This window comes from Bos mutus, chromosome 6 (assembly GCF_027580195.1).
Source record: "Bos mutus isolate GX-2022 chromosome 6, NWIPB_WYAK_1.1, whole genome shotgun sequence".
NCBI classification, from domain to species: Eukaryota; Metazoa; Chordata; class Mammalia; order Artiodactyla; family Bovidae; genus Bos; species Bos mutus.
Genome location: NC_091622.1, coordinates 41,559,075 through 41,578,272, shown reverse-complemented (window position 1 = coordinate 41,578,272; position 19,198 = coordinate 41,559,075).

Below are 19,198 nucleotides of genomic sequence, written 5' to 3'. Positions count from 1 at the left end.
ATAATTCTGAAAATTTGGTTGTTTTATCATGAATCCTTTCTAAGTTCCTTCTTTCCTTTGAATGATAAATTTGGGAACTGGACACTAGTGGGAATTTGATAATACTGAATATAATTTTTCTTTAGAAAATTTGCCTTTATTACTCTGGCCTGGTAAGTGGTGCCAGTTTGCACTAATCTTCCATGGCTACATGGGCTCCCTCCCAGCCCAGACAGCATTTGCAGCACAATTTCATTGCTCTTGAATTTGCAGTCAAGAGTTGTGATTTCAGTATCTGGCCCATGAAGCAGTATTCTTACATCTGTCCATTTGGAAAGCTTTCAACAGGAGACCAAATCCCTAAAGCTGGCAAGAAAGGATTGCTGGCTTTCCATGTTTTGTGTAGGGATAGCTGTCCGAGGCATCCAAATTTGAAAATTGGCTCCTGTCTTCCTGTGATGTATCATTTTATAAATGTCTCAAAGTGAAGCAAAAGCAAAAAAAAAAGAAACCTTAGGTTCTGTCCTTTTGTTCTTCTCTTTCTTTTGTCATGCTCTTCAAGCAAGGAAAATATGGGGAAAGACCATTTCACAGGTGTCCGTTTCTGCAAGTTATGATGTGCTGATTTCAAGCTCCCTCAGGGAGAAGCCCTATCTTTCTCTGTGGTTTGATCAAACAGGGATTGATAGCTATTGTTTTTCCCTCTATACTCAGGCTTATGCCTACTCAGTGGGCCTCCTCCTGTTTTTAAATGTGCCCAGGGTATCTGGGAAACCATTGCAGAGCAGAGCAGTTGAGCAGCGGTATGAAGTCTGATGTCTTTTGGGGCCAGGCAGGTGAGAAGAAGGGGGACACTTTAGATAGAAGCTGGAAGGAAGGGCAGGGGCAGTTGTAAGTGGAGAGTGCATGCTTCCCTGAAAGTATCCAAGTATGTTAAAAAAACAACCCAGTATTATTTGTTTTCCACCCCCTCTCCATCCACGTACATTTTGCGCATGCACGAACATGCACACGCACACATCCACACATGTATACCATGTATATTTTTTCTCACTCATGTGTAAACATGTTGGGATTGGAGGAATAAAATAGTTTGCTCAGTTCAGTTCAGTTCAGTTCAGTCACTCAGTCGTGTCTGACTATTTGCAACCCCATGAATCACAGCACGCCAGGCCTCCCTGTCCATCACCAACTCCCGGAGTTCACTCAGACTCATGTCCATCGATTTTTGCTACCAGACTGTATTTCCTGGTGCTATCTTGTTACTTCCATTTTGACAATATGTAGGATGAAGATTTAGTCTAGTATTGTTCAGTGGACAGGAGTGTTTAGTGAGTGTGTGTGTGAAAGAGAGAAATTATCTCATCATACATGTTTACAGTTAACATACACACACAGTAATGACTGATCCAAGAGAACTGGTCTTGGCAGAGGTAGTGAGCTTTTTTTGAAACATGAATTGGACTAAAAGGGGGGGAAAGTCCTAAATTAACAAATAAAAATGCATGTAAATGAATGAGAAACTAAGAAGTTTGCAGGAAGTCCTCTTTTTTAATCTAACTGTTGACTGCTCAAGTCTCAACTAAAGATTATACACTGGCTAATATGAATAATGATGACAATGACAAATATCATTATTTAAGGAAAAATGGCCCACTAATCTGAGTTTTATTATAACCATTAGGATTGTTCTAGAAAGAGACCTTACTTTTTATGATGATGTTTGATGCTAGTACTTGATTTCTGTCCTATGGATGGTCCTATTTCCATCCACATGTACTTTGCATGCACACTCTGTCTGCCTCCTCATCTTCTCTCTATCTCTCCCATATAAAAAATTTCCTCCAAAACTGCTGTGAGGTTGGAGAAATAGGTTTAAGAGGTAGATTTTAGAGGAGGATGAGATTTCAAAGTGTTTTTGTTTTCTGGGCCTAATATTGTCTTTTGTACATGCATCTTATTTCATTATAAAGTTTGCATTTTTAAAAATCTCCTACCTTCATAGGCAGGTATATTAATGTGTTTAAAGTATATCCTTTAATATGAATGTATTCTTGCCAAGTGTTGTGTGCAGATCTATTTAAATTTATTTAGACAATATAACCATCACCTATATAAATTTAAATACATATTGTAGGTCTCTAATTGTTTCTTACTCTTTCCCACTAACACCACATTTTAAAGATCAATCTATGTTGCCAAGTTTATACCTAATTTGTATCTTTTTAAAAAATTTGAACTACAATTTCAAATTGTTCAAATTGACATATACTAGTTTGTACCTTCTGGATAGTTTATTGTGATGGGCATCAACATTTCCTCTCTCCCTATGGTGGACACTCAGGTTACTTCTAACTCTTTCGACTCTTGTGACTCCATGGACTATAACCCCCAGGCTCCTCTGTCAGTGGGATTTCCCAGACAAGAATACTGGAGTGCGTTGCATTTCCTTCTCCAGAGGGATCTTCCCAACCCAGGGATCAAACCTGCGTCTCCTGCATTGTCAGGTGCTAACACTGCGCCACCAGGGAAGCCCTCTAACTCTTTACCAACAAACACAATGCTTTGAACCAATCTTTGTGGAGCTATCAGGATTTTACTGGGATACCCATCCTGGACTTGTATAGTTATATCTGTCTTGCAAGGTAGTGCTGGATTGCTTTCCAGAATGCCTTCCAGAATGTCCACACCAGCTATTACTCTTCTTAGTCGACTATTCATGACAATTTCCCCATCCCATGAATACTAAGTGATACCTGACTTTCTGTTGCCAATTTAAAAAGTTTGATGTGATATCTCATTGGTGTCTTAGTGAAAGAGTCAATTCCTAGGTAGGTCATTAAGAAGTCCGGGATCCTGGAGGAGGAGAAAGGGGTCTGGGGCTCTCATGAAGGAGATAGGTGTCTGGAGTTCTCAAGGAGGAGAAAAGGACATTTTTTTTTTCCTTTAAGTCCAGGGCTGATGATTGCACAACACGACAACTCATCTTGCTCAAGTATATGTTTTCCATTAAACTCTGTAGCAATGATTATATAACAACAATGTATCCTGCTTGAGAACATGTTTCTCCTTGAGAATCTCTGACAAATCCTGTCATCTTTCAATGTATATTTATGGGAGTGGGTCTGGTAAGATCTTTCTGTTATTAGTTCTAATCTTATTATCTTAAAATGTATATTGTGGGAGTGGGTCTGGTAAGACCTTTACAGCCTTGAGACTTTCTTTTGATTTATTGTTAATAACCAGTTGAAAAGTATATAGCTCCCTTGCTAAGACTAGCAAGGGGGGCACTCTCCATCCCCCTTCTGGTGTCTATGTCAGAAACTTTCTCTGACCCTTTTTATACTTTAATAAAACTCTGCTATACCAAAGCTCTTGAGTGATCAAGGCTGGTCCCCGGTCCCAAAGCTACATCTTCGGAGATCGTGAATCTGACATTGTTCACAGTAAGTTATCATTAGCTTGCCTTTTCCTCATGACCAATAATTTTGAACATCCTTTCAAATTCTCCGGAGCACTTGGGTTTCTCTTTCAGTGTAGTGTTCATGCTTCCTTTGCCCATTTTCTACAGTCTTTCTCCAGCTGATCAGAGGACTTGCCTGCCAGTGCTAGCTATTGATACCTTAATTTAAGACACTGTGTATAGCATTTCCATTTCTTTCATGCACTAACTCCTTTGTGAATTTCTTTAAAAACAGGTCATTTCTCTTGGTGAGTAAAATATTAAGGGCTTGTCTAGTGGAATTCCTCTTGTGCTGTGGCTCCCCCATCAACTGTTTCTTCAGGAATCCCTTGAGCTGTATTGATACACAACACTCTCGTTTACTGAGAAGAACCTTAACAAGGAATGGCAATGATTCTGCTGCCTGTATCCTCTAGGAAATATTAAAATCTTAAAGACAAGCAGAGGGTATTTCGTCATTGTTATTTTTGCATATACTTCTCGTTTTATAGTCCTAGGTATGATCTTGGCATAATGCAAAAGAGAATGAAATATTTGAATGTTCTATTTTGAAGTGAAAACTGGAGAAACATAAGCTCATGATCTTGTTTCTGAAATTTGAGCCTATCTTTAGCTGATTTTTTTTTTTTGGAGACTGAAATAGCATTACTCTCCTAAGGCCTGCATGAAATGACTCCTTCAGTTAAGTTCTCGTTTGGCATTTGGGCATTCCAAGTCAGCTGAGAAAAGGCTATTATGCCCCATGAAAAGCCTGCACTTGATCAGTGAGTCACAAAGATGTGAAATAACATAACTGAATGAAAAATACAGTAATGTAGGTTTGAGGGAGTATTATTGTTGCCAATAATATTTTTGAATATACGGAAGTTGCTTTTTGATGAGTTTCACTGTTTTATCTGTTAGAGATGACTCCTCACACATGTATTACCGTGCAGGTTTTTGGAAACCTTTTAGCTTGTACAACTTGAGCTATTTTTCTTGAATTCATTTTCCAACTCCCGGACATCCATATTTTATACCTATTTCCTTTTGACTAAGCATGTCATAGGAAGTTACCCTAATCTACTGCCTGTCAGGGATACTGAATTGCATTGCTTTATAACTTTGACTTCCTTTAGAGTTACTATGTGGAATATCTTTTCATGAGCATCAAAAACACTTAAAGTAATGTTTTTCATTGCAGTTCCCAATACCTGTCATGGATTAAGGCATGAGAATATATAAATCTAGAGTTATCAGTTTTACTCACAATAATTTGGAGATACTAAAATCCTAAGTGTAGGTTTGAAGGTATGAATACTTTTAAAATTTTATTCTAAATATTTTAGGATTTTGATCATTGATCTAAAAGTAGAGGTGGCATATTAAAAGATGCAGTGAATATTTAGAAATTAGATTCTCTGTTTCTTCTGAAAAATGAATATCTTCAATGAATAGGAACATTTGCTAATGTGATATCAAAATTTAAAATGTATTTATCACAATTGAGTCTAACTAGCTGAACTAATAAACTGTCATGAATTTTAAGTGGCCCAATACACCAGACTCTTACTGGACTATACTGAAGAGCCTTTCTTGATCAATGAACAATGGAAATTATTTTGCCAAACACTGTCGACTTCTAGACTCATTATTTGCCATCCCAGTGAATGTTCTTAGTGCTTAATGAACATAACCACCATGAAAACCCCTTCCTAATTCTTGAAACTCTATTTTTTCCCTCTCTGCAAACTACAGTGATTTTATTTACTAATTTTCTCTTGCCTGGCAAACAATTTTTTGTTTGTTTTTCATTTTTAGATCTAGAGGTCTTTGTTCTATTCCTTGATACTGCTAAGTCAAGTTATTTTTTATAATGATGTAGCACAAAAGCAATGTAATTATCTAAAAATGTCTTATTTTGATCATAATTAAAGGTTTCAATTCCTTTTCCAGTGTTTTAAACCATAATTTTTATCCACAGGTTAGTTGGTTTGGAGAATTTTTGATTGCTGTCTACTCTGTCCCCTTTCCCAGCTTTTCTCCCATTTCTCACAGGAAACTTCTTAGCAATGAAATTCAACAGGAGTCAGTATGTTGGCACCACTGGCAATGAGGAAAGCATAAGTTGTATCTTAAATACCACTAAATGATAATAAAAAATCAGTTGATGGGATTATAAAACTGGTCAAAATATGAAAGATAAAGTAAGCATTATGGCAAAAAGAAGAATCGTATTTGTTGAATATGCACTTTTGACTCATTATACTGACTGAAAAAAAGCTCCTGAATTCAGTTCTTCTAACAGTCCTGGGATATAGATGAGGAGACTGAGACAAAATCTTTATTCTGAATAATTTTGTGAACCAGTTCAGGGGCAGGCCTGATTCCTAAAGCCCTCACTGAACGGCTGCATTTAAACATGTAGGGCTGTGTTGACTTTGATCCAGGTCAGTTCAGTTCAGTTCAGTTCAGTCGCTCAGTCATGTCCGACTCTTTGCAACCCCATGAATTGCAGCACGCCAGGCCTCCCTGTCCATCACCAACTCCCAGAGTTCACTCAGACTCACGTCCATCGAGTCAGTGATGCCATCCAGCCGTCTCATCCTCTGTCGTCCCCTTCTCCTCCTGCCCTCAATCCCTCCCAGCATCAGAGTCTTTTCCAATGAGTCAACTCTTCGCATGAGGTGGCCAAAGTACTGGAGTGGTCAGGGATGGCTAATTCCTGATGATGGATTATGTAGGTTTTTACACTGTACCACTCCAAACTGTCTCATTTAGATCTATAAACCATACAGACCTCTGAGTGAGAAGAGCAGTACTGTGGAGTGCATGAGAAAGCCTAACAAGTGAAGAAGGGTGGGATGAATTATGTCCACATACATTATGGAATGTCATAGTGCTCTGAAAAGAAATGATCAAGGTATACTGGATGATTTTAATAAGCCTCTTTGGCTGGTATTGTTAAGTGAGAAAGATAGGAGTAATGTTTACAATGTTATTCATATTTTTTGAAGCATAAGAAAATCTCCCTGTACGTGTGTGTGTGTGTGTGTGTGTGTGTGTGTGTGTGTGTAGATAAGGAAGAAAATCATAAACCAGGTGCTAACTTGGGTTAGCTTAGAGTAATGATTGTGGCTGTCATGATGGAGAATGTAGTTGGAAGAAGGAATAAAACAAAACTAATAGAACATTAGATACAAAGAAACAAATGAGAAACAGCAAATCACCCCAGCACGTGTATGTATGATTGTTATGGGCTGAATTGTGTCCTTTGAAATATGTTGAAGCCCTAACTTCCTGTGGGTCACAGTGTGACTTTGTTCAGAGATGGAGTCATCACAGGTAATCAAGTTAAAGTGAGGTCATTAGGGTGGGCCCTGATCTGACATAACCATGTTCTTAAGAGCAGAGGGAAATTGGGGCACAGAAGATCATGTGGGAGACATAGGGAGAGGATGGAATCTATAAGCCAGCTTTTACTTTCATGGCTGCAGTCACCATCTGCAGTGATTTTGGAGCCCCCCAAAACAAAGTCTGACACTGTTTCCACTGTTTCCCCATCTATTTCCCATGAAGTGATGGGACCAGATGCCATGATCTTCGTTTTCTGAATGTTGAGCTCTAAGCCAACTTTTTCACTCTCCTCTTTCACTTTCATCAAGAGGTTGTTGAGTTCCTCTTCACTTTCTGCCATAAGGGTGGTGTCATCTGCATATCTGACGTTATTGATATTTCTCCTGGCAATCTTGATTCTATCTCGTGCTTCTTCCAGGCCAGCATTTCTCATGATGTACTCGGAATATAAGTTAAATAAGCAGGGTGACAATATACAGCCTTGACGTACTCCTTTTCCTATTTGGAAGCAGTCTTTGTTCCATATCCAGTTCTAACTGTTGCTTCTTGACCTGCATACAGGTTTCTCAAGAGGCAGGTCAGGTGGTCTGGTATTCCCATCTCTTTCAGAATTTTCCACAGTTTATTGTGATCCTATGCTCATAAAGAAATTAGAGGAGATAATGGCTCAGATGGTAAAGAATCTGCCTACAATGCAGTTTATGTGGGTTTGATCCCTGGGTTGGGAAGATCCCCTGGAGAGGGAAATGGCAACCCACTCCAATATTTTTGCCTGGAGTATCCCCTGGACAGAGGAGCCTGGCAGGCTACAGTCCAGGGGGTTGCAAAGAGTCAGACAGGAGTGAGCAACTAACATGAACATGAAAGATAGACTTTAACCACTTTATTTGTAGATATCCTTAGGATATGTTTTCAAGGGGAAAAAAGGAACAACATCACAATAATGTGGATAGTGTGATTATATTGAATTAAAAGGGAATAAAAGAGGCATCTCTGTAATTAGATGGAAATTGCAATACCAGCTTGACCACTTCTTATCAGTGTGAATGTGGGCAAATTACATCAGTTTTATCACCTACTCAGTGGGACTAATGATGCTCACATTGTAAGATTGCTTGGGAGAATAAATGGCAAAGTGATGCATGTAGAGCTCTAAGGCTTTCTCTGATGCTCCAGGGCTTCCAATATGCTGTCACATGTGTCTGGAAAATTCTTGGAATGGCTGACTCCATCCTGCATGTCCTCACCTCAGATGGCCTCTCCTGACAATTTTCTTCCTCTTTTTTTTTTTCAGTCACAAAGTACCCTTTTTCTGGTCCCATCACTTCATGGGAAATAGATGGGGAAACAGTGGAAACAGTGTCAGACTTTATTTTTCTGGGCTCCAAAATCACTGCAGATGGTGACTGCAGCCATGAAAGTAAAAGACCCTTACTCCTTGGAAGGAAAGTTATGACCAACCTAGGTAGCATATTCAAAAGCAGAGACATTACTTTGCCCACAAAGGTCCGTCTAATCAAGGCTATGGTTTTTCCTGTGGTCATGTATGGATGTGAGAGTTGGACTGTGAAGAAGGCTGAGCGCCGAAGAATTGATGCTTTTGAACTGTGGTGTTGGAGAAGACTCTTGAGAGTCCCTTGGACTGCAAGGAGATCCAACCAGTCCATCCTGAAGCAGATCAGCCCTGGGATTTCTTTGGAAGGAATGATGCTAAAGCTGCAACTCCAGTACTTGGGCCACCTCATGCGAAAAGTTGACTCATTGGAAAAGACTCTGATGCTGGGAGGGACTGGGGGCAGGAGGAGAAGGGGATGACGGAGGATGAGATGGCTGGATGGCATCACTGACTTGATGGACGTGAGTTTGAGTGAACTCTGGGAGATGGTGATGGACAGGGAGGCCTGGCGTGCTGCGATTCATAGGGTCACAAACAATCAGACACGACTGAGCAAATGAACTGAACTGAACCCTTTTTACCTTACTTGTATCATTTTTTTCAACCTCACATTATTTCTTTAATTTCTAGCTTATTGCCTGTTTCCCCACAGTGCATTTGCTCCATGAAGGCAGGAATTATTCTTGTTCCATTCATCACGGACTCTCCAGCGTCAAGAACATTGTTAAGAACTGAAAAGGCCGGCAAGAAATACTTGTTCAATGAATATCTAAAATGAATAAAATTATTTTACACTGTATTTGTCACATACTAACTGCACAGTAAATACTGGTGAATTTTTTCTTTTTCTTCTCATTATCTGTCCCTTCAGTGACAGATATCAGTATTCATATGTGGGGGAAAAGGGACGTTTTCTTTAATTGTCACCATCCTTGTTCACTCCAAACATGAGGAACATACTTTTCTTGGCCCCAGGGAGAAATTTGATCTGACTCCTGTTTTAATTTATTTGAAAATTCAGGGATCATATGTCACAGAATTTATTCAAAATTATGATTAAAGACTTCTCAGGCAGGCAAATAGCTGTTCAACAGCCTACAGGTACTTTTTCTCATATTGTGACCTTATTTGGCCCAGGTAGTTATCAGAAGCAAAATTACATTTGAATAGAAAATAGGAACCGCTGCTCTTCATCCAGAAATGTAACAGCACCCCATCTGGAGCACGATATGGTTGTTGCTGAGAAACGACACACAGGGATAATAATTTTCAGATAGAGAGCTAGCATGAAATCCAACAAGAGTGACTGGATCCAGGTAAGTAAATTAGATTGATCCGAAGGCAATTGATTTAGATTTGTAATCAAGTTGTTAGCAAAGGTGACCTGAATATTGTCAAAATGGTGCTGGAGCCCGGGGGTTCACAGCACTCAGGATTGGGCTTTGCAGGCTGTGGTTTTTATTCCTCTTATAATTCCTATGAGGCACATGTGACCACTAAGCACATGGACCTGTGAGGTGTGTAACTTTAATACTCCTTGAAGGGATAGGCATAAGTCACATTTTTTAAAGCTTGGGAGAGAGGTAGGATCATGGAGATTTTAGACGTTTTTGTTTGTTCACACTGTTTGCATGAACTTTCAGGGATGGGAAGTGGTTCCCACATCAGGGACACCTTCTCATCTGTTTCATTGCCAGAAGTCTTTCCTGGGCTGAATGAAAATGGTCATCCTTCAGTTGGTGTTCTGATAATTTATCTGATTCTGGAAAAATAGAATCTTATTTTATCTGACATTGCTTGAACAACTTGAAGGTTGTAATAATGTGTCTGCCTTCAAGCTAAACATCCCAAATGAATTTACAACATTTATTTCACTAAAAAACAGGCTGAATTTGCCCTGGGTCCCATCGAAGGTTTGAATCCATTCAGAACTTAAGAGATGAACAGATGGGGCTTGCAGTACATGAAGCAAGAACATTAGACAGAAGGTCTTCTAGTTGGTCCAAGAGTCGTCTCCACTACATGAACTCATCCTTAGATTTTTCTCACACCCTCCATGGGAGCTAGGGCAAGTCCTCATGACAACCTGAAATAGGTATGTGAATTTTACACATAAGTCATTTTTATAAACACTTGAAATATCAATGCATCATTCAAACAGATAAGTAGGCATAATTCTAATAACTCAATTATTAGGATTCAATTAATGGGGCAAAGACATCTGCAAAATTGGTCTTGCACTCTAAATTGTAGTTTTAGAGTGTACTTTATGAACATTCTTGTAATTTAACCAGAATTTACCAAACTATGTTCCATGCTATGCAAGTGACTTTGAAAGTGAAAGTGAAGTCGCTCAGTCGTTTCCGACTTTTAGCGACCCTATGGACTGCAGCCTACCAGGCTCCTCTGTCCAAGGGATTTTCCAGGCAAGAGTACTGGAGTGGGTTGCCACTTCAAGTGACTTTGAAGATATTAATAGAAATTCTTCAAAAACAGGGTACCATAAGACTCCAGGGTCTATAGAATTTCTGATCTTACCTCATTTTATCATGCTGTGTGACAGGTAATGTTTTCAAACTAGAGTTAGATAGAACCGCTATACTATAGTTCAATTCAGTCACTCAGTCTTGTCTGACTCTTTGTGACCCATGAACTACAGCATGCCAGGCTTCCACGTCCATCACCAACTCTTGGAACGTGCTCAAATTCATGTCCATCGAGTCGGTGATGCCATCCAACCATCTCATCCTCTGCTGTCTCCTTCTCCTCCCACCTTCAATCTTTCCTGGCATCAGGGTCTTTTCCAGTGGGTCAGTTATTCGCATCAGGTGGCCAAAGTACTGGAGTTTCAGCTTCAGCATCAGTCCTTCCAATGAATATTCAGGACTGATTTTCCTTTAGGACTGACTAGTTTGATCTCCTTACAGTCCAAGGGACTCTCAAGAGTCTTCTCCACACCACAGTTCAAAAGCATCAATTCTTTGGTGCTCAGTTTTCTTTATAGTCCAACTCTCCATGACCATTGGAAAAACCATAGCTATACTATATTGCTATACTATATTGCTGTGGTTTTTCCAGTGGTCATGTATGGATGTGAGAGTTGGACTGTGAAGAAGGCTGAGCACCGAAGAATTGATGCTTTTGAACTGTGGTGTTGGAGAAGACTCTTGAGAGTCCCTTGGGACTGCAAGGAGATCCAACCAGTCCATTCTGAATCAGCCCTGGGATTTCTTTGGAAGGAATGATGCTAAAGCTGAAACTCCAGTACTTTGGCCACCTCATACGAAGAGTTGACTCATTGGAAAAGACTCTGATGCTGGGAGGGATTGTGGGCAAGAGGAAAAGGGGATGACAGAGGATGAAATGGCTGGCATCACCGACTCTATGGACATGAGTTTGAGTAAACTCTGGGAGTTGGTAATGGACAGGGAGGCCCGGCATGCTGTGATTCCTGGGGTCGCAAAGAGTCGGACACGACTGAGCAACTGAACTGAACTGAACTGAATATGTGTCTTTCCCCCCTCCCTCGCAAATGTTATACCGATTCTCTGGATGTATGACCAGGGTGTTGAGATTATTTTTAGTGGCCATCTAGGATGTATTTTGGGCTTCCCTGGTGGCTCAGAGGTTAAAGCGTCTGCCTGCAATGCGGGAAACCTGGGTTCAATCCCTTGGTCGGGAAGATCCCCTGGAGAAGGAAATGGCAAACCACTCCAGTATTCTTGCCTGGAGAATCCCATGGACAGAGGAGCCTGGTGGGCTACAGTCCATGGGGTCGCAACTAAATTTATGTGTTTTATTAAGATTTTTTTTTATGTATAATCCTTCACTACATGTTATATAAATTTATTTTTTTTAATTTCTGAATTTGCTTGGTATGGTTATTTCTTAGCCTAATTGTACACCAACTACAGTGCCATTATGGTGCTATATTATACTTTTTACTGCTTATTATATTTGAAGTATAATATTTAACAGTTCCTTTTGCTTTGTGATTTTAAAATATGATTATTTCATTCTTTAATATAGACCACTTTTATGTGAATAATTAAAAACTACACACACGTACACACTTATTATGAAATAGCCAAACACTTAAGTCATTGAAATGTTAAGGGTACATACTATTCTTAATAAAGCAAAATATACCAACAAAGTTAGAAAACCTTCTGGCATGTTCTGCCTCTCAGTGTAGCCTCAGTGTAGAACAGCTGAATGCCTTTGAGTAAAGCAAATTTCACAGGAAACAATAAAAAATAAGTGCTTCAGAAATTTAAATATTAGCTTTTAGATTATTATAGTGTTTATTTAATCAAGACAGTAAGTTAAAAGACTCAACTTAGCAACCACACTCAGCTGATTGCAAATGTGTTCTTGCTATTTCCTTGGAGGATAGGTATTACATAAGTGCCCCCAAACAAATGGGGGTGCTTTTTAATTCATACTTTTTATTTCCCTATAACATTGCAAACACATCGGGGTCTATTCTTATAATGCTGTTTTGGTGGTTTATGCAACTGAGACCGTCTTTATGGCAGTACAGTCTTACATTTGGTGCTTTGGTATAAAATTCCTTTTGAAGGGGTCCCATGATAGGTTTATCATAATTTCACATTCTGAGTGTTAACACAGTGATTGAGACTTGAGTTTTGTGGACTACTCTGTCCTCTGTCCTGCAATAGCTAGAAAAACACATGGACACAGCCCATGGCCAGAAGAAACCAGTTTATTTGCACTTCAGAGGATGATCTGAAACATGTATTTATTGTTCCCATGCATCTCTCTCTTTCTGAAATGTGCCAGGATGGATACAGGGAGTCTACTTCTGCTTATTCTCCTCGTCTCTTCCTTTTGACCTCTTCCTCCTTCCTCCCAGTTTTTGGCTTCTGCTTACTCTACTGTTTCTACTCAGGTTAGGAGGGTTCACTTATCCTCATGTTCAAAGCCAGCAATGCTGTTATGTGTATTTGAAACACTCTCGTTCAGTGGGTTCTCATCTACTCAAAGCCTGCCTTAACAGCCTTTCTGGTAGGGAAAGCATTCTGTCTCACTGAGGCATTATTAGGCTAAAAGACTACCTTTTATCTTTGATGAGATTTGTGGAAGTAAGAGGAGTAAGGAATCAGAAATTTATTCTGAAGTGTATAGTTATTATACACTATAAATACAGAAATTTATTCTGTGTACTATATACACAGGGATGGAAGTGTATAGTAATGTTAATGATTTATAGTAATGTTATAGTAATTTTTAGTAATGTTATAGTAATTTTTAGTAATGTTAATGATTTTTAGTAATGTTATAGTAATTTTTATAATAATGTTAATGTTAACATTTAGTAAAGATGTGTTTTTACTATATATATATGTTATATGTGTGTATATATATGTGTTTTATGTGTATATACATATTATATGTATATATGTGTTATATATATAAATTGAAGGTGAATATAGTCTATATACGGAGAAGGCAATGGCACCCCACTCCAGTACTCTTGCCTGGAAAATCCCATGGATGGAGGAGCCTGGTAGGCTGCAGTCCATGGGGTCGCTAAGAGTCAGACATGACTGAGCGACTTCACTTTCACTTTTCACTTTCATGCATTGGGGAAGGAAATGGCAACCCACTCCAGTATTCTTGCCTGGAGAATCCCAGGGATAGGGGAGCCTGTTGGGCTGCCATCTATGGGGTCGCACAGAGTTGGACACGACTGAAGCAACTTAGCAGCAGCAGCAGCATAGTTTATATATATAAAAATATATATGTATAAATCAGTTATATATAAATTATTATATGTATATAAAATTATATAATATATATAAATTGAAGGTATATGTATATGTTATCTACCTATCCATCTATATATTCAGTTTCCCAGGACTGTGGAGAGAACTGTTTGTACATATAGTTAAGTGCAGCTTAACTCGTACTCATAACTGCAGTCAGGATCCATCTGGTTCCTTCACTCTCACCATAAGTCTTACAAGCAGAACTTGAGGTGATTAACTGTCTCATTTTTCCCAGGCCTTGGGAAGAAGGGGTTCTGGAGAGTTCTAGGAAATTGGAGAGTTAAATTTGGAGAGTTCTAGAAAATCCATTTCACCAAGACTGAGAAGGTTCCCATAAACTGTAAAATAGAAACTCTCAGGGAATGAGTTGGTCACCTTACTTGCCACCCACTTCTGACTTTATCATGGAAGATTGGAATAAATTTATGCTCTAGGATTAGTTGAATCAGTCCCTGATTCAGATTAACAGTAGAGAAAGTGTTAACTTTCCAGGGAAAAAATTTCCAATTGTGCTACTCCTGGTTGTCCTAACATATATCATCTCCCCATTCTTCTATGGAAAAATTCCCAGCTTCTCAACACAGCATACTAGTAAACAGCTCACCATCTGGCCTGTGCCTTCTCTGTCCTTATGACCCTGATATGCTCCAGCCTCACTGAACTTTGAGTTATTCACCTTCAAGCCTTGGGGCCTGAGCATACATTATTCTTTTCTGCCAGACTCCGTTTCCCTGATTCTCTTCCTTTTCCCTCCATTAGCTATACTCATTTTGTTGTTATTGTTCAGTTGCACAGTCATGTCTGACTCTTTGCAACCCCATGGACTGCAGCACGCCAGGCTATGCTTTCACCATCTCCTAGAGTTTGCTCAAACTCATGTCCATTGAGTCAGTGGTGCCATCCAAGCATATTAATCATTTTGTAAGACAGTTCAAATATCTTTGCCTCTGAATAACTGTTTCCATCTTCCTCAAGGAGAGTTATGCCCTATCCTTTGTCAACTGAAATTGAAAAATAACAATAGCAAACTGCACAGTTTGTGAGAACTGTGAGTGTGTTTTATTCTGGGACCTTACTGAGGACTATAGCCTGAGAGACAGCCTCTCAGGTGGCTCTGAGGTACTGCTCTGAACAGGTCAGGGGAGAAGCCTGTGTGTGTGTGTGTATTCATTTTGGCTAAGGAGTACATGCCACCAAGCATAGGTAGAAGGTCACTGCTAGTCACAAGGAACAGACACCTCAGTTAATAATTTTAGTGCTTTTCTAAGTATGGAGAGATGCAAGAATCAGATTCATAATATTTTTTGCTGAAAAATATCTAGCTAAGGACCTGTTTTACTTGTTTACCCAAAGCACAGAATGCCTCATCCTATTCTTCATCCTGAATTCCTTCTCGGCTGCGTTGTAGGTAAGTGACCTCAGTGGCTACTGTCTTGATGCTTGTAACACTGCATGATGGGAAGCATTCTTTGTTTTATACCTTTAGTTCTGTTTATATCTTAATGATATAGCTTAACATGTAAAGCTGCAAATATAATAAAGGCCTGTCTTCTTTACTAGTTTTTGTTGTTGTTCAGTCGCTAAGTCATGTGTGACTCTTTGCGACCCCATGGACTGCAGCACTTCAGGTTTCCATGTTGTCCACTATCTCGTGGAGTCCGCTCAAGTTCATGTCCATTGTCCACCATCTTCAAAAGGTGATGCTACATAACCATCTCATCCTCTGCCACCCTCTTCTCTTTTTTCCTTCAATCTTTCCCAGTATCAGGGTCTTTTCCAATGAGTCAACTCTTCTATTTCTCAAAAGCAGTGATAAACACTTATTTTTCTTTCTATCTTCAGGGCTTAAACTCTTGCCTGGTACACAATGAAATTTGTCGAGTCAGCATTTTAGATCAGTTTGTTTGTAATTCTTTTAAACAGATGAGAAAACTGAGGTTTAGAGAAGTAAAATCATTTTACCTATATCCAGAGCTAGGAAGTGGCTGAAGCAGGGCTAGAACCTGTCTTGTAACTCTAAAGACCATTCATTCACTACCACTTCAGTTGTATGTATTGATTGCCAATAACCAATACTCTCAACTTTAGAGAACTCTTCAAAAGGTCAGGAGAAAAAAGTTTCAAGAGATTGAGAAAGGAAGTCCATACTTTGAGGCAATGATCTATATGCAACACAATAGAATTCCTCCAAGGGAACATAGCCCATTGGATTAGAATGACCTTATATTCAGTTCAGTCAGTTCAATCACTCAGTTGTGTCTGACTCTTTGCGACCCCATGAATTGCAGGATGCCAGGCCTCCCTGTCCAACACCAACTCCCAGAATTTACTCAAACTCACATCAATCGAGTTGCTGATGACATCCAGCCATCTCATCCTCTGTCGGCCCCTTCTCTGCCTGCCCCCAATCCTTCCCAGCATCAGAGTCTTTTCCAATGAGTCAACTTTTCGCATGAGGTGGTCAAAGTACTGGAGTTTCAGCTTCAGCATCATTCCTTCCAAAGAACATCCAGGACTGATCTCCTTTAGAATGGACTGGTTGGATCTCCTTGCAGTCCAAGGGACTCTCAAGAGTCTTCCCCAACACCACAGTTCAAAAGCATCAATTCTTCGGTGCTAAGCTTTCTTCACAGTCCAACTCTCACATCCATACATGACTACTGGAAAAACCATAGCCTTGACTAGATGGACTTTGTTGGTAAAGTAATTTCTCTGCTTTTCAATATGCTATGTAGGTTGGTCATAACTTTCCTTCCAAGGAGTAAGGACTTTTAATTTCATGGCTGCAGTCACCATCTGCAGTGATTTTGGAGCCCCAAAAAATAAAGTCTGACACTGTTCCCACTGTTTCCCCATCTATTTCCCATGAAGTGATGGGACCGGATGCCATGACCTTCGTTTTCTGAATGTTGAGCTTTAAGCCAACTTTTTCACTCTCCTCTTTCACTTTCATCGAGAGGCTTTTTAGTTCCTCTTCACTTTCTGCCATAAGGGTGGTGTCATCTGCATATCTGAGGTTATTGATATTTCTCCCGGCAATCTTGATTCCAGCTTGTGCTTCTTCCAGCCCAGCGTTTCTCATAATGTACTCTGCATATAAGTTAAATAAGCAGGATGACAATATACAACTTTGAGGTACTCCTTTTCCTATTTGGAACCAGCCTGTTGTTCCATGTCCAGTTCTAACTGTTGCTTCCTGACCTATATAGGTTTCTCAAGAGGCAGGTCAGGTGGTCTGGTATTCCCATCTGTTTCAGAATTTTCCACAGTTTATTGTGATCCACACAATCAAAGGCTTTGACATAGTCAATAAAGCAGAAATAGATGTTTTTCTGGAACTCTCTTGCTTTTTCAATGATCCAGCGACCTTACAATAAGAAGTCATTATTGTCTATCTTGCATATTTCAGTTAAACTTAGACTAGACTCAGTGGTTTACATCAGCTTGGTGAACTTTAGATTATTTTAACTAGTATATGATATCTCTAAAACAAATCCTGCTGCTGCTGCTGCATCGCTTCAGTTGTGTCCGACTCTGTGTGACCCCATAGACAGCAGCCCACCAGGCTCCCCCGTCCCCAGAATTCTCCAGGCAAGAACACTGGAGTGGGTTGCCATCTCTTTCTCCAAAGCAAATCCTAGAATAAACCAAAATAGGATTTTGTTTATAATATCTTTTGTTCATTTAAGAGAGAGGTTGACTCAATGGACATGAGTTGAGTGAACTCCGAGAGTTGGTGATGGAGGGAGGCCTGGCGTGCTGTGATTCATGGGGTCGTGAAAAGTTGGACATGACTGAGTGACTGAACTGAACTGAACTGAAAGTGTTGGTCACTCAGTCATATCTGACTTTTTGTGACCCTGTGGACTGTAGCCTATCAGGCTCCTCTGTCCTTGGGATTCTCCAGGCAAGAATATTGGAGTGGATTGCCATTTCCTTCTGCAGAGGATCTTCCTGACCCAGGGATTGAACCCTGATCTCCTGCATTGCAAGCAGATTCTTTACTGTTTGAGCTATAGAGAAGTCCTTGTAAGAGAGAGGTTTCTCTTCCAATAAATCAGGCCATTCATTAGCATTAATTGGAATTAAACTCCATGGTTCTGTCACATTTCTATCAGGTTCCATTTGAAAACATTGCCTGGTTACTTCAATCAGTTTAATTTTCAGAAATGAAGGTGAAGATAAAGGTTGTGGATGTGTGGAGAAACATTCATCTCAAGCCAAATTTAAGAGCTAACATCTTGTCTAAAAACAATCTAGAGAATCTTAAGACATATTGTCACTTTTAAAATATTGAGTCAAAATAAAATGTCTCGCGGTGAATTTCCACTGCTTTTAATGAAACATTAATGTTCCTAGTTTAGCTGGGATTTATTTGGTGTGCCTGGAACATATTTCCTGACTTTTGAGATGCTTTGTTTCTCCCGCAATTAGAATAACTAAGTACTCAGTTGTCATGGAAATACTCCCCTCTATAAAAATTCTTAAAACAGAAGCTTTCTTGATTTGTCTCTCTTTGCAGAGAAGGCAATTACTACTGCTACCTTTCTTTTTTTTTTTTTTGCTACCTTTCTTTATCCTCATTTCTTTGTGCTTCTTTTTATATCTCCCAGTCCCTTCCAGTTCAAATTGTTTTGTAGCACTTTTGTGGTGCTTGATCCCTAGATGAAAATGCCACTTCATTCATGAGAAACAGTAATAATATTTAAACTCCTGTTTGAGCAAGCTCCAGGAGTTGGTGATGGACAGTGAAGCCTGGTGTGCTGCAGTCCATGGGGTCACAGAGTCGAACACAACTGAGTGACTGAACTGAACTGAATAATATTCAGATGGTGTTCCGAGGTTTTAGTAGTTGACAATAATCACTGAAAAGGTTCAGATATGTAGCTGAGGCATTGTTAGGTTGGCTGCTTTTAGCTTAATCCAATTTCAGAATATTCTAGTAGTTACTTGGAAATAGACTATTGTGTTCCCAGGGGAAAATGATGGTTGGCTTTTGCAGTTGACACACCTTGGACAGAACCACATCAACTCATCTCAGAGACTTCAGCTTGTACTAGGTCAGTAAACATATCACCAATGTAGGTATCAAGATGGACTTCCCAGGTGGCTCAGCGGTAAAGAATCTGTCTGCCAATGAAGGAGATGCAGGAGACCCAGGTTTGATTCCTGGGTTGGGAAGATCCTCTGCAGTAGGAAAAAGCAACCCACTCCATTATTCTTGCCTGAAAA